Consider the following 13504-nt stretch of genomic DNA (forward strand, 5'->3'; position numbering starts at 1 on the left):
ACAATGTGCTCTTGGGAAAAGAGACCCAAAGCTGAAGCTGGGACAAGCCCTCTAAATCAACCTGGGGCCATTTGGATAGAAAAATCTGGGGTCCCAGTACTTGGGAGCATGATCTAGGAGGAGGAAGGGAGTTCGTGGGCACATCTCTGGTCCCATCTCTTCTCTAAGAGACTATAGCTGGAGGAGATCAGAGCAAAGCCCCCCATGCAAAGGACCCTTCCTGCTGGGGTTTTTTGGGGCAAAGATATTGCTGGTTTTCAGAGGCATTTTCAAAGAAGCACCCTTCAAAGAGCCAACATTTTCTTTTAGAAAGAATTCCAGTCTTTTAACCTTGTCTGAGTTCTAACACATTAAAGGTCATCCAGTGCATAAATCCCAGCTGTAATTCTTTAATTCTTTTCTTGCCTTCACAATTTTCTACCAACTTACCCTATGCCAAAGCCCCATCAACCACACATCCCCCCAATAAAGACACCCCCAAAGAAAATGCAGCACCATTTCTCTGTCCTCCCATCCTCACTTCTTCCTTCCACCTTTCCCTTCTCCCCTTCCTGCCTCCTTTTTTCTTTCTGATGGTCCCTTTTCACTCCCAGCTGTGTATTACGCAATCTCAATTAGCTCTTCTTACCAGACACTTCTTCTTTCTTTTCTCATTCGGTTCCACTTATTCTCAGATTTTATATCACAGACGTTTTTAACCAAAAAACAAAACAGGACCACTTGGAGGAGTGTGTGTGTGTGTGTGTGTGTGTGTGTGTGTGTTTGGGGGAGAAGTTCAAAGAAAGTGAGTAGCCACAGCGAATTCCCTGGGGAGGGAGGTTGAGTGAGGCACAGAGTGGATATGGGAAGAAAGATCATCTGCCTTGGCTGGAACCTGAAAACGAGACTCGGGTAGACTTAGAGTAAATTGATTATATTTTGTCTTTTTCTTGGGGGAACACCTCTAATGTGGACACTGAAAATCTGACTTACAGAATTAAAGTTTAAGGAGATCATTAAAAATGTATGAGGACTTCTGGGCTGTTTTTTTACAGCTCTATTTGATTACTTGCCTACTGTGTGTTTTGTATGCTTATTTTCTTTCTAAAATAACATCAGAAAATCATTTTTTAAAAGCCAGATATACCCTTAATTCTTCAGAATGCACACCTGGGTTCCCTGGTTGCTGTGGCTCAGTGGGCCAGCCTGCAAACCAAAAGGTTGGCAGTTTGATTCCCAGACAAGGCACATTGCTGGGTTGCAGGCAAGGTCCCCAGTGTGGATGTAGGAGAGACAACCAATTGATGTACCTCTCACACATCAATGTTTCTCTCTCTCTCTTTCTTCATCCCTTCCCTACTCTCTAAAAATGAATAAATGAAAGGTTGTATAAAAAATACCTGAGAAATTCCTATGAACATATTACTAACTACGTAACATTGAGGAGAGAGACCGCATTTATATAGCTTTCATTGTAGTATATTGTTATGGTTATTCTATTTTATTGTTGCTCATTGTTGCTAATTTCTTACTGTGTATAATTTATAAATTGAACTTTATCATAGATATGTAAGTATAGGAAAAAATAGTACATATCAGGGTTCAGTAGTATCTGTGGTTTCAGGCATCCACAGGGGTTCTCAGGACATTTCCCACGAACACTTCCCCTGAGACTACTGTACAGTGGCTTAAAGAATTTGTTTTATTCTCACTCACATAAGAGTTCCAGGTTTAGGGGGAGGGGAGGAAGGACTCAGCTTCAGTCTTTATAAAGTCCTTAGGCTTATGGTGGTTCCAACAACTGAATTCCAAGGTCACCCTGACTGTGGCCCTCCCAGTCAGTCAGAAGGGCAAAGAGCTTGGGCAGATCTGTGCATGGCAGTCATAGGGCAAACGTCACCCCAGCCCCCATTCTACCGGTGAAAACAGTCCCATGGCCTGAGTTAACTGTAGGAAAGGCTGCTGAATGCAAGCCTAGGAAAAAGGGAAGAAGAGGTTTGGTCAGTGTGTTTCTCTACTGCCATGTCATCACCTAGCACTCTATGCCATTGGTCTATGTGCTGCAAAGCAATGGATCGTAAAGGGTTCTCTGGGGCCAGGAACCTATTGCAAAACATCCATTCTTTCTTCCGATAATTTATACATGAATGCCATACATCTTTAGAGAGCTTCATTTTAAAATAAAGATGAATTCTATTTTAGTAAACTGTAAGATTACTGAAATTTAATATGTGTTAGTCAGTGTAACATAGTAGTTACACTAGGTCAAAAATACAGGGGTATGAATCCACACTCTGCCACTCACTAACCACATGACTTTTGACCTCGGTTTACACATCTATAAATTGCCTACAATAACAAAATTTTCTTTCACAAAGCTGATACCAATCAAAGAAGAAAATGTGTAGAGAGTGCATAATTGGACAGCTTGGCCCATAGGAAACACTCAATAAATGATTGATTGGCTACTATTATTATAAAAGAAAATTAACATATTGTTAGAATTTACCAAAGAAAGTCCTCAGCTATCCACCAGAAACTTTGGCTCCTATGAAACACATGACAATGATGCAAAAGCCCCCACTGCAAATATTTACTTGCAGATAAATGGAATTTCCACAGTTTTTCAGGTGATGAATTTATTGTCAAGCCATGGTCAGAGCGTGGAGTAACTGTGATGCTTACTCTCTGGTCATCTTCCTTCTAAATATAAAGTACTTTAGTGTAGCTTCATCAGAATGAGTGCCGCTCTGGGCCGTTTGGGTAACTCTAGAGGAAGCAGTAATGTACACTTGCATCCGATATTTTGGGCCATAATTCTGCAGTAACTAAACCTTAATGAGTTGTGGTTCAAATATGAATTATCCTTGTACTTCTTTCTAAAGCTGTTTCTACAGTTCTGAGAAACTTTTTCCAAGAAAAGTGAGAGTAGGTGGGCTTTGAAATCTTTTGTGCCACTCAAGAGGATCAGTCAAAAGAGTTTTAAAACACACACAAAAAATAATATTTAAGACTACTTGGAATTTTCATGGGTTTTTTTGGAAAGTGATAATTTTTAAAAAACTATTAACAAATCTTAGAGAACAGAATGTAGAAACTATGCAGTAATTGTCTTCTAAACTTGATACTAGTCCTACCTTTCCAAACATTATATTTAATTCTGGGCTTTGTGTCTAAAAGGAGACAGAAAACTTGGAGAGAGTTTAAAGGAAGCCATAAAAATGATTAAAGGTTTGGGAAACAAGGCCCATGAGGACAGGCTGAAAAGACTTTGCTTACTCTGCCTGCAGCACAAAGCTGGGGCCCAAACCTGAGGAAAGATTTCAACTAAAGGGCAGCTATTGTCTCTCATCTACCACATAGAAAAAAAAACTAAGTTAAACGTGAAATAGCCTGACAATAGAAAGAACAAAGAAAGGCCAAAGGACACAGAAACCCCCCTTGCAAAAAATTATTACAAACAGGGTAGATTTGCAATTGCAGACTGATTTTTGGACTCCCTAATGATGAGAAATGTATATATATACATTGTTCTTTGGAAATTTCTTTCAGCCTTATGATGCTAGGATCATTTCTGTTTCCCTAAGTGAATAGTTAGGGTTAACATACAAATGGTGAGATGCCAACCTTAAACTTGTGTTTAAGATCTTAATCAGATCCTGATGATCTACATGAATAATAAACTTTTTGGTCAACCAGGAAATGTGACTCAGTAATTATAATAACAGAGCGCTTGCACAGAGCGGCTCAGTACAGGCTAGCGAAGTAACTGGCAGGCGCTGCAGCTGGTGGCCTGGGGCCTGGCGCGCTCGGCTGCTGTGTTCTTCTCCGGGTGGCGATGCAGAAGCCCCACGTGGGCGGGGTTGCCGCGCCACGCATGGTCAGGCCGGAGTCTGGTCCACCATCAGGGACAGGTCCCAGGTCAGCCGGTGGAGCGGGACGGCGCAGTGGGTCCCCCGGCTCCATGCAGCCAGTCGGTTTGGCTGAGGTTCTACTGCGGGGTCTCTGGCTGTGATGTGGCGCAACCTCCACCCCAACCCCAGCCTCAGGCCCCTCTTCTGCCTAGAGAGTTGTCTTGCGCGAATACCTGGAACTGGGAAAGCGGTCATTTTGACCCATGTGGATGTTTTCATTTCTGGGTAAAGGGCGTGGACCTCTCAGTGGGGCTGTGGCCATTGTTTCCCTCCCTCAGCTTCTCACTTCACAAACTGGATGTGGCATGTTGGGCCCATCCCAGCTGCTGAGAGGAGGGGTGTGGGCGCCAAGGAATGACGCCTTTGCTGGGGGTGGGGTGGGGGTTGGGGGGGTGGGGGGAGGGGGCCGGTGTGCTTTGTGCTGGGAGGGCGTACTGGGATCCTGGGTCAGTCCCTGGCCCTGGCCACCTGTCCTTATTGAGCCCTTGAAAAGTGACTCCTGTGATCAGGAAACAATTTTTAATCTCATTTAATGTTAATTCGGATTTTAAAACCAAAGCAGTGCAGATGTTTAAGTGTTTATGTGCTGTTAGTATTTGTGATAATTTGGATTAAATAAAGTGAGTTACTAAAATTATTATTATAACAAGATGAATGAAGGTAAGAATACAGTTCTGTTGATGTTTAGATCAATTCATTAATTATTAGAATATTTAATCTTCCCAACTACATCCTTGCTTCACTGATAACTAGAAATGTGGGGAGAAATCATAGGGCATTGTGTTTATTCTATATAGAGACTTAATTGTTGAAGACATAACTCAAATGCACTTCCATGGCAGTTTTAATCATTAGGAAAATTGATTAAGATCAGAATGTCATAAGCGAACATGTACCTTTATCTGTAGAGTTCTTGATATTTATTTTGAACACAGGCACTCTAGAGAGCTTTGTGGACTGACCAAAGTGCAGATGATAAGCTGTCTAAACATGCCCTCCCGAGTTAGGAACTAGGCATACTGAGCATTTGCTTGGAATTGGAAGGTTTAAAATGAAAGTTTGCAAGACATATCCTGTCCTCACAAAAACAAAACATACTAAAGAAACAAATGTTGTACTGTTAGAAGGATCATGCTATTTATTACTAAAATATTTTTTTAAACAAAGCTGGTTTAAAGTATTGACACACCAGAACTTTGGAAGAGCCACAATATCAAGCAGAGAAAATTTAAGATTTGATTTTAAACATTGGTTTGACAGCAAAGTAAGTATATTTGCCAAACTTGATTAACCTAAATCTAATAATGAAGAAACAAGTAAAGAAATCTAGAAGATGGAACTTTGTTGAAGATTCTTGGGGGGAAGTCATTTTTTTAAGGTAGGGAAATTGCTATACATTAAGAACTAAAGAATCACCAAGTGCAATGTACAAATCCTGGTTGGAACACAGATTAGGAAAACAAAAAGCCCAGCTATGAGACATTTTTTTTGGAGCAATTGAGAAAATCCAAATATGAATAGTATATTAAATGGCATTCTACAATTAATGTTAATTTTCTTAAATGTAATCATTATATTGTGATTGATTATGTAAGTTTTTACTCTTTTTTATTCACTTTTGATTTATTTAATATTTATTGAGAATCTATTAGTTCAAGACACTGTACTTGGTGTTTGGAGATCACAGTGAAATAAATAGACATTGTTTTGTTCATCGGGTAACTTAATTTGTGCATGATTTCTGGCATGAAAAAATTTTTTTTGCATTTAAAAACTCTTTTCAGTATGTTTTTAAATTTGTACCAATAGCATAAACTCAGACTCTCAAAGAAACATTCTAAAAAATTTATCTACTACGAAATGTTTTCCTATCAGTAGTAAATAAATTTTGAACAAATTTAGTAACAGGTGGTAACTTCAGTACACAAGGCACACGTGATATAGATAGATATTATAAATGCTTGAAATGTATTTTAAGAAGTCCTTATTCTTGTTTGAGTCTCCCTCCCTCTCTTTTGCTCCATATGTGTATATGTGTGTATATGTATGAATGGCCATCTGAGGTCTTTTATTTTTTGCTAAACATGGAACAAAGAACTTAATTAACAAAACAAATGAAAAACATTGCATATATAAATTTGCATATATATGTGCATAGATATTAGGTAGACGAAGCAAACATGACAAAATATTAAAAAGTGGTGGATTAAGTAAAGAATATATGTGTTCACCCTGGCTGGTATGGCACAGTGGATTGAGCACTGGTCTGCAAACCAAAGGGTTGCTGGTTCAATTCCCAGTCAGGGCACATGCCTGGGTTATTGACCAGGTCCCCAGTGGGGGCCACGTGAGAGGCAACCACACATTGATGTTTTTCTTCCTCTCTTTCTCCCTCCCTTTCTCTCTGTCTAAAAATAAATAAATAATTTTTTAAATAAAAATGTGTTCATTACCATATTGTTTCAAGATTTTTGTAGTTTTTTTTTAAATTATCAAAACAAAAATGTTGGAGAGAGGCATGGAATTGCTTCAAAACAGTGCAGTTAACAAACATCAATATATAATGAAGAACCCATATAATATTTGAATTAACAAAAGAAGTAAACTTTTGGTGATTATTATTTTCTTGTAGCCTCTCTTTCTCTCAGTTTAATAAGTGCAATTCAAGAAGTATTTGCTTGAGCCCTGGCTGGCATAGCTCAGTGGATTGAGCGCGGGCCTGCGAACCAGACAATCGTGGTTCGATTCCCAGTCAGNTTTTAAATTATCAAAACAAAAATGTTGGAGAGAGGCATGGAATTGCTTCAAAACAGTGCAGTTAACAAACATCAATATATAATGAAGAACCCATATAATATTTGAATTAACAAAAGAAGTAAACTTTTGGTGATTATTACTTTCTTGTAGCCTCTCTTTCTCTCAGTTTAATAAGTGCAATTCAAGAAGTATTTGCTTTACATACAAAAACTAAGCAATTAAGTGCTATAGAAATTAAATACAGAACATGTACTAAATCATAATATAAGTATGTCATCTTTACATTGTTTATCTTAAACTTATACAGAGCTGTAGGTCAAGTATATCTCAATAAAATTAGAAGAAGTAAACAAGTGCTATAGAAAATAAAATGTATCGTCATTATGTTATATCACAATTCTCTTTTTCCTCGAGTTATCAGAAATCCCAGCAGTGTTTGCCTTTACAATAATTTCCAAAAATGAAAAAAAGTGATAATGGTTAGGACTTAATTGTAAAAATGCTTTGAGTTGTATTCTTCAATATGTCATACCATATACCATAGGCTGTAATTTTATTAATAACCTTAATGGTGCATGAACTTTATTTAAGCAGATTTTCTACTGAGTTAATTCCATTAATCCAAACTGTCACAATATTAAAACATTTTTGTGTTCTGATTTTGTGAAGTGTAAACAATTCATGAAACTGTAGCAAATTCCATTCAATTTGCCAGTATTAGCCTTTTTATTGCCTTGGTCTATCCCAATACTGCTCATTATATTTATTTATGATTTGCCAAATAAGTTGTAACTTGTATATTTGCTATTTAGCTGAAGGAATCCTTCTGGAGTGCTGCAGACACATTTTGCTTTGTTTATCAAATTATTTGCAATGTCTTGCAAAAAAAGGATTTGGCTGGATCATAAAGGGCTACACCCAGTAAATGCTTCAGAAACACAGGTTGGACAGAGCATTTTGTTTCCTGCTCAGTACTTGCCTGAGTCATCAGATGACTTGTTGGATCTTGAGAGCTTGCTTAAACAGAATGAGCTTAAGGCATAAAATCAGAGCAACTGTGGTGTTCTTATTTCATATCAGGCTCAATAAATGGTCTGCTGACTTTTTTCTACTAATATTCATGTTACAAGTTTTCTTCTGAAACAGTTATTATTAAAACAATGGTTGAATTCTCCTGTGTTATATAGGTATTAAATATTTTGGGACATGCAGCACATTCTTGCCAGAAGAGCCACAACATTACATAGTGACATGGGAATAGTATTCCATGTTTTCTGCAAGGCAAGTTCAAAGGTCTCATATTAATAACCAAAGAGAAACCTAGTAGTTATGATGTAGTTATTTCTTTCTGGGTAAAATCAAGGTTTGTGTCATGGATACATTTTTAATTAATCATTTGTTATATAATATATGTAATAGATGATAATATATGTAATAACTGATATGGATAATAACTGAGGAATAATTTTTTCACAGAACCATCTTCAGAAAGGTCCACCCTTGCCCACATCAGGCTTTTTAAAAAAGTACATTTTATTGATTATGCTATTACAGTTATCCCAATTTTTTCCCTTTGCCTCCTCTGCCTGGTATCTCCCTTCCCCCCAGCAACCCCCCCCCCACTTTAGTGCATGTCCATGGGTTGTGCATATAAGTTCTTAGGCTTCTCCATTTTCTATATGATTCTTAATATTCCCCTGTTAAGATGTTCCCCTTAACATTGGTAGGTACAAAAGATTATTTTGTACCTACCAATTATGCCTCTTAATCCCTATACTTTTCCCTTTGTTCTCCCCTTTCTCCCTCCCTGTTGATAACCCTCTGTGTGATCTCCATTTCCGTGATTGTGTTCCTGTCCTAGTTGTTTACTTAGTTTGTTTTTGTTTTGTTTTTTTGGAATCAGTTATTGACAGTTGTAAGTTTATTATCATCTTACTGGTCATAGTTTTGATCTTTTTCTTAAGTAAGCCCTTTTAATATTTCATATAATAAGGGCTTGGTGATGATGAACTTCTTAATTTTTAACTTATCTGGGAAGCACTTTATCTGCCCTTTCATTCTAAATTATAGCTTTGCTAGATAGAGTAATCTTGGGTGTAGGTCCTTGCTTTTTATCACTTTGAATACTTCTTGCCAGTCCTTTCCAGCCTGCAAAGTTTCTTTTGAGAAATCAGCTGACAGTCTTATGGGAACTCCTTTGTAGATAATTCTTTCCTTGTCTCTTGTTGTTTTTAAGATTCTCTCTTTATCCTTAATCTTTGACATTTTAATTATGATGTGCCTTGGTGTGTTCCTATTTGGGTCCAACTTCTATGGGACTCTGTGCTTCCTGGATTTGTATGTTTATTTCCTTCATAAATTAGGGATGTCTTCTTCCATTATTTTTTAAGGTAAGTTTTCAACTTCTTGCTCTTACTCATCTCCCTCTGGCACCCCTATTATTTGGATGTTGGCGCATTTGGAGATGTCCCAGAGTCTTATTCTTTCCTCATTTTTTGAATTCTTGTTTCTTCATTCTGTAATGGTTGACTGTTTATTTCTTTCTTATGTTCCAAATGATTGGTTTCAACCCCGGTTTCCTTCCCTTCACTGTTGGTTCCCTGTGGATTTTTCTTTATTTTACTTAGTGTAGCCTTCATCTCTTCTCTTATGTGTTTGCCGTACTCAGTGAGATCTCTAAGCATCCTTATTACCAGGGTTTTGAGTTCTGCATCTGATAGATTGGCTATCTCCATTTTGCTTAAGTTTTTATCTCTTCTTTCATTTGGGCCATATTTCTTTGTCTCCTTAATTTGGCAGCCTCCCTGTGTTTGCTTCTGTGTAGAGATGCTTTGACTGCTTTGGAGCAACTGTTACATTATAAGGGGTGGAGCCTTAAGTATTCACCAGGGTGGAGCAACCTGCTTTGTGGCTTTGTGGTGCTATCTGTGTGGGAGGGGTCTGAGAGGGAATAATGCCACTTGCTTGCTCTCACCTCATTTCCAGTCACTTCTGCCACTCCCCGTATGCAACTAGCACCCTTCTAGCTGCTGTCCTGGTGCTGAATTCCAGAGTGGGTGGGTTTGTGTACATTCTAGGGCTATGCAGGACTTTTAAATGGACTCTCCTGAGACACTGACAGTTTCTTCTACCACACCAACCCCCACTGGTTTTTATAGCCAGAAGTTATAAGGCTTTATTTTCCCAGCTCTGGAACCCTGGGCTGTGTGGTCTGGCCTAAGGCTTGGATGACTTTCTCCCCAGGTGTCCCTCCTGGTTTTTATCCATTACAGGTGAATGTGGGACCACCTGTTCTGCTGGCCACTGCTGCTGCTGTCTTGCCTCCACAGCTGTACCACATCCTCTCCACCCTGGCTCCCCATCTCCACGCTTCCTACCTATTTGGATGATATTTCTTCTTTAAGTCCTTGGTTGTCAGACTTCCTACAGACTGAGACTCTGGAACTCAGGTTTGTTATCCCCATCGATTGCTTAGTGTGTGTGTTATATTTCCCTTAGATTGTTAAGAGTGTGAGTAGGATATTAATGTATGTTGATGTTCTACTTTGAGTGAACCTGCATTCAATAAAAGCTCAGTGAATAGCATAGTTACCTTGTGTGACACATCTATTCCTTGGTGCTGTGATGCTCAGTTGTCCCGCTAACTTATAGAAAAGACTATATTGTGAACATATGCTTGTGACAATTATTTCTATCATTTTCCCTTTGCCCGTACTTATTCACCACCTCAAAGAACTGCTTTAAATTTTTAAGACCTGACTTTCCCTTTATCTTTGCTTCAAGAGACCAAATGCCCCTTGCCCATTTCAGAAATTAGAGAGAGTTATCTGAGGATGTGACTGTGTGTGTGTATTTGATATAACAAGTGGAATAAACCATTTGTATATCTTGCCCTGGCTGGTATAGATAGCTCAGTGGATTGAGGATGGGCCTGTGAAACAAAGGGTCACTGGTTTGATTCCCAGTCAGGGCACATGCCAGGGTTGTGGGCCAAGTCCCCAGGAAGGTGTACGTACACGAGAGGCAACCACACATTAATGTTTCTCTCCTCTTCCTCCCTCCCTTCCCCTCTCTCTAAAAATAAATAAATAAAATCTTTTAAAAATCATTTGTATTTCTTAAATAATTGGAAATTCATACTTTAACACCCCCCCCAATTTTAATATGCCCTGATCTTGTCACATAAGCTGGCTTCAAACTAAAAGGTCAGGTAGACAAGTTCCTCTTCCAGTTTTTCTACTTCTGAGAAGCCTGGACTATTTCTGTTCCCTGGCTCATAGAGGAGCTGATGAAACAAACTCACACAAAGCTGTGAGTGATTCAGTATTAGGGAGAGTGTATCAGAAAGCGTGTCCTCACATAAACAATGAATTGCTGCTACCGGGAATTTGGGCCATTGGCTGGAATTACAGGAGGTATTTCCAAGTTTCACATGAGTCACTAAGTCAATAAGCATTATTGATGACCTTCTATGGCTAGACACTGTAGTAGCTGTTGGAGATACCCAGAAGCCCTTGCATTCAAGGAGCTTATGATTTAGTAGAACAGACAGCAAAAAGACAATTATAATACATTATAATAGAATAAGAGCAGGTAAGAAGACATGCTGAAGGTATGGAATGTTACAAGAAAAGAAACTCAAGAAATTGTAAATCCTCAATACCTATTTCATTCTGTGTAGCAGCCAAAGGTTAGAAGGTTGACCTTAGATGAAGGGGGAGGCCATGAGGAATCTAAGTCCTTCAGAGATCCACAAACCTCTGCACACAGGGCATCCCCCAGACCACTGGTCTGGTTCCTATGTTTCCATTTAGGCCACTTGTTCTGAGAATTTGTGGAGAAGCGGTTTTTATACTCCTTTTGTTGTTAATTGAGATTTAATTCTCACACCATAATATTCACCCTTTTAAAGTGGATAATTCAATGGTTTTAGCACTGGGTTGTGCAACCATCACCACTCTCTAATTCCAGAACCAACCATCACCACTAATTCCAGAATGTTCTCATCACTCCCAAAAGAAACCTTGTATTCACTCTTTTCTCTCTGCAGCCCACGGCAACCATGACTCTCTCTTTCCCGTTTCCTGGCCTGCATATTGCATGCTAATGCAATCATACAATATGTGGCTTTCTGTGTCTGCCTTATTTTGTTTAGTAAAATGCACTCAAGGTTGATCCATGTTCCAGTGTGTATCAGTAGTTAATTTCTCTTTACAATATTCCATTATGTTGATATACCACAATTTGTTTATCCATTTATTAGTTGAGAGATTTTGGGTTGTTTTCACTTTTTGCTTACAATTAGCAAAGTTGCTGTGAGTACTTGTGCACAAGTTTGTGTGCGTGTGTATGTGTGTGTGTATATATATACACACACATACACACACATATATATATATTTTTTCCCAGTTCTCTTTGATAAACACCTAGGAGTAGAATTGCTGGGTCATATGGTAAATCTGTATTGAACTATTTGAGGAACTGCCAGCCTGGTTCTCTAAGACTGCATCATTTTACATCCCCACCAGCAGTGTACAAGGGTTCTAATTCCTCCACATTCTCACCAACACTTATTATTTGTCTTTTTAAATATTCCTATCCTAGTGTGTATGAAGTGATATCTCATTGTGCTTTTAATTTGCATTTCCCTAATGACTAATGATGCTGAACATCTTTTTATGTGCCTATTGGTCATTTGTACATCTTTGGATAAATGTCTATTCAAATCCTTTCCCTACTTTTTCATTTGGGCTATTTGTCTTTTAACTGCTGAGTTGTAAGAGTTCTTTGTATAGTTTGGATACCTGATTCATGATTTGAAAATATCGTCCCCCTTCTGGAGGGTGGTCCGTTCATGTTCTGATGAAAGAACTCCTGCCTGTGACCCCCCTCCCTCTGCACGAGGATGTCACTGAGGCCGGCGTGGCTGTAGTCGTCCTGCCACCGGCCTGAGAATGAGCTGAGAGAACAGTGGAGACATGGAGTTGGAGCTACTGAATAGAGACAGTCCTTGGGAAAACTTTTTATCTTATCTCTTAATTCCCAAGTTTATAAGTTAATGCATTTATTTGTATTTAACTGTGATGTTCAGCTACCTGCTACTGAAAGTTTCCTAAATGACACAGGTAACAAATTCAGCAGAAGTCTTGACCATTTTCTACTCCTCCAGTCAAACCATAGACTTTAAGAATTAATCTTTAACAAAGTCAATATCAACATCTTCCACAAATGTCTCTATAGCTTCCTTATGTATATCCACAGAATAAAAAGACTAGAAAAATATATACCAAATGTTTACAATACTGTTGTTATATTTTGGCGGTAAAATAATGGGTGGTTTATATATTCTTTCTTAAGCTTTTCTGTATTTCACAAATTTTCTATGACAAATACATATCACTATCATCATCAAAAATATTTATTTTTAAAATATTCTATTAAATTTGATGAGAGAAACCAAAACAAAAGACAAAAACCAACAACTGGAGATTTATTCAAGCCTTATAAGAGTTGTGAGTAGTATCACCTCAAAGACAGGGAAACGAAGATGTGGTTTTAGATGTTACTGTTGCCTTGCTAATTAAATGTTATTTTAATAAACTTTTGTCTCTGCATACAGTTTTCTGAGATATAATCTATATTTTAATGGTCTTTGGGCAGATCAGTAGGGGAAAGACTGAATGGGTAATTTACCTCCCCAGTCAGGAAATCCTTCTGACTGAATGGGTTTCTTAATAAAGCACAGTGTCCCAACCACTCTCTACTTCCTCTCCTTTGGCACAAAGGGAATGTTCTGCCGTTTTGTTTTCAAAAACCTCAAGGTGTATCAGTTAACCAGTCATCCTGAATGTGTC

The 13504-nt window shown here is 38.4% G+C and overlaps 1 long non-coding RNA gene across 1 annotated transcript; it reads right to left on the bottom strand.

Annotated features, from left to right (window-relative positions):
- Nucleotides 1-1663: 1663 nt before the first annotated feature.
- Nucleotides 1664-4182, bottom strand: LOC118980569 (uncharacterized). Its single transcript, XR_005065136.1, has 3 exons — nucleotides 4067-4182; nucleotides 2577-2748; nucleotides 1664-1953 (listed from the first exon to the last, which is right to left on the bottom strand). It is a non-coding gene; the product is annotated as an uncharacterized LOC118980569 (long non-coding RNA).
- Nucleotides 4183-13504: the final 9322 nt, after the last annotated feature.

Source organism: Sturnira hondurensis, unplaced genomic scaffold (assembly GCF_014824575.4).
Source record: "Sturnira hondurensis isolate 20B ecotype Veracruz unplaced genomic scaffold, ASM1482457v3 Scaffold0022910, whole genome shotgun sequence".
Classification (NCBI taxonomy): domain Eukaryota; kingdom Metazoa; phylum Chordata; class Mammalia; order Chiroptera; family Phyllostomidae; genus Sturnira; species Sturnira hondurensis.